Source organism: Limulus polyphemus, unplaced genomic scaffold (genome assembly GCF_000517525.1).
Source record: "Limulus polyphemus unplaced genomic scaffold, Limulus_polyphemus-2.1.2 Scaffold15243, whole genome shotgun sequence".
Taxonomy (NCBI): Eukaryota; Metazoa; Arthropoda; class Merostomata; order Xiphosura; family Limulidae; genus Limulus; species Limulus polyphemus.
In genome coordinates, this window is record NW_013680853.1 from 1 (window position 1) to 2,405 (window position 2,405).

The 2,405-nt window shown below is 31.1% G+C and overlaps 1 long non-coding RNA gene across 1 annotated transcript in view; it reads right to left on the minus strand.

Annotated features, from left to right (window-relative positions):
- Positions 1-257: 257 nt before the first annotated feature.
- LOC106477435 overlaps positions 258-2,405 on the minus strand; it is a 3,980-nt gene continuing 1,832 nt past the window's right edge. Inside the window, exon 3 of the long non-coding RNA XR_001291988.2 lies at positions 258-269. This is a non-coding gene — a long non-coding RNA (uncharacterized LOC106477435). The remainder of the gene's footprint in view (positions 270-2,405) is intronic.

Below are 2,405 nucleotides of genomic sequence, written 5' to 3' on the forward strand. Positions count from 1 at the left end.
GTGGATTCATTCTACATTCACTGTTAATACAAGTTAAAACATCAGTAACACTTCCAATACAGATCTATAGTCTAAAGATGATTCTGTACTTTAGATTCAGTGGGTTCATTCTATGTTCATTGTTAATACAAGTTAAAACATCAGTAACACTTCCAATACAGATCTATAGTCTAAAGATGATTCTGTACTTTAGATTCAGTGGGTTTATTCTACGTTCACTGTTAATATAAGTTAAAACATCAGTAACACTTCCAATACAGATCTATAGTCTAAAGATGATTCTATACTTTACATTCAGTGGGTTTATTCTACATTCACTGTTAATACAAGTTAAAACATCAGTAACACTTCCAATACAGATCTACAGATATGGTTCAAAGAGAAATAAAATAGATACGAATTTATAACAGAAATGTGACTGTATTTTACAAAATACTAGTCCACTAGAACAAAGCTAAGACAGGTTATTTTGTAAAGGCCAGTTTTATGCTACTGGATAAGGTAACATGATGTGCACATGCAACTTGTGTGACACTGTTGTTAGTCAGACACGGCTGAAAGGTCGATAACAACAATAAATAGAAGTTGATGTATAATGTTACGAAATTTAAGCGATTTAGAATAAACGTTTATGTTTTCGTGTTGTAATTTGTAAAATGTAATTTAGATTTATTTCCTAATTTTTAATGGTGGTTACAAGGTTGGTCAATTTGACCAGATCCATATAGATCTAAATAAAGAAAATAACGGATAAGATGTAAAGCTTTTTGAAAAAAAAAATATTTGATAGTTATTAGGAAGTTTTAGAAATTTGATAATTTTCTGATGCATAAAAGTATTTTTAATCTTAAAATCAAAATTACTTTGCACGTTGGACAGTCAACATTTGAAAAGAAAAAATGAACGAGCAAATCTTTAATTAAAGAATATAATATTTTGAGTAAAGTCTTGTAATGTTTACTGATAATCTGTAAACATTTTGGAATGGATGGCTTATATATAAATAAGGTAGAGACTGGCTTTAAACTATAAGATGTAGAGGTATAGTGTAGGAACAAGGTAAAAAGGTAGGTTTACTGTTGTTATTGAAATACTATAATAAATAACACGAATTAGTGTTAGATCACTGGTGATATTTTTATATAATGGGAACAACTGAAAGCTGGATAAATGTGGACAATTCTGATGAGAGAAATTTAATATACAAGGTTCCAAATATTAAAATAGCAAATGTTGAAGAGATAATACATTAAAGGTAAGCAGAATGTTAGGATGGGAATAGGGATTTTTAGAGATGATACCAAAAGGTTAATATCTGATGATTCTTGGCTGGCTGGCTTATTAAATTAATACCTTTTAAGTTTTTACTAATGACCATTTAGGCGCTGTTCCTCACTCTGTACAACTGATAGATGGAAACAAGACAGTAACAGACGATCACGTTAATTCTGAGTTTGCTAAGTTTAAAGAATGATACAGTACCTAGGCCAGATAATATTTACCCAAGGGTTTTGAAAGAGGTTAAGGATTTGATATGTGAGCCACTTGCTATTATTTTTTGTAAGTCCTTGAAGAGTGGGCAGGTGCCACAAGATTGGAAGTTGGCTAATGTAACTCCTATTTTCAAGGGAGGTGATTAGAATTGTTCCACTAATTATAGGTCTGTTAGATGTAGAAAATACTTTTTAAAAGTTGGATAAAAGATGCTTTGTAAAGTTTAAAGTTTTGATTGAATAGTCAGCATGGTTTCATTATGAGATAATAAACTTTTAACATTCTCTGAAGAAGTTAATGTTTATATAGATGAAAGTATGCAGGGCTCGAAATTAGCAGAGGTCCAGGAGCCAATGCTCCCCCAAAATGCTGCCGGGCTCATAAAAAGTGTCTGCTAGATAGCCCACGTGTCCCTTAAAATAAATACAGCCATTAAAAGTTAGACTCTACATAAATTGATCTTAGCATTTCTTAACCAACTAGAACTTGACAAACCATGAATGGACCTTCCCAAGTTTACGAACACTCGTCAGTCAATCCACAAACGTCGTCACTATGAATGCTCGTGTATTCAAAGTAAACAAAGTATTCATTAATAAGAATGTCACCACTTTGTTCAATGTTCAAACTTTTTGTATCAGTGTAATGGAATTGATGTATAAAATTTAAAATATAGAGAGATTATTTGAACTTTTATAAAGATGACTGATGTTTTCAATCAGAATGTTACTTTAACATTATATATATGACACTAAGCCTGCATCAAGACTCACAGATTTGAAGGATGTACAAACAAGTTATTTTTTATTCAACACTTTCCAAAAACAGGCAAGTAAAATTGTAAGTTGTTTGGAGAATCAACCTTTCTGTATATACATTGTTTGTACAAGTTAAGACAAACACTTCTGAAT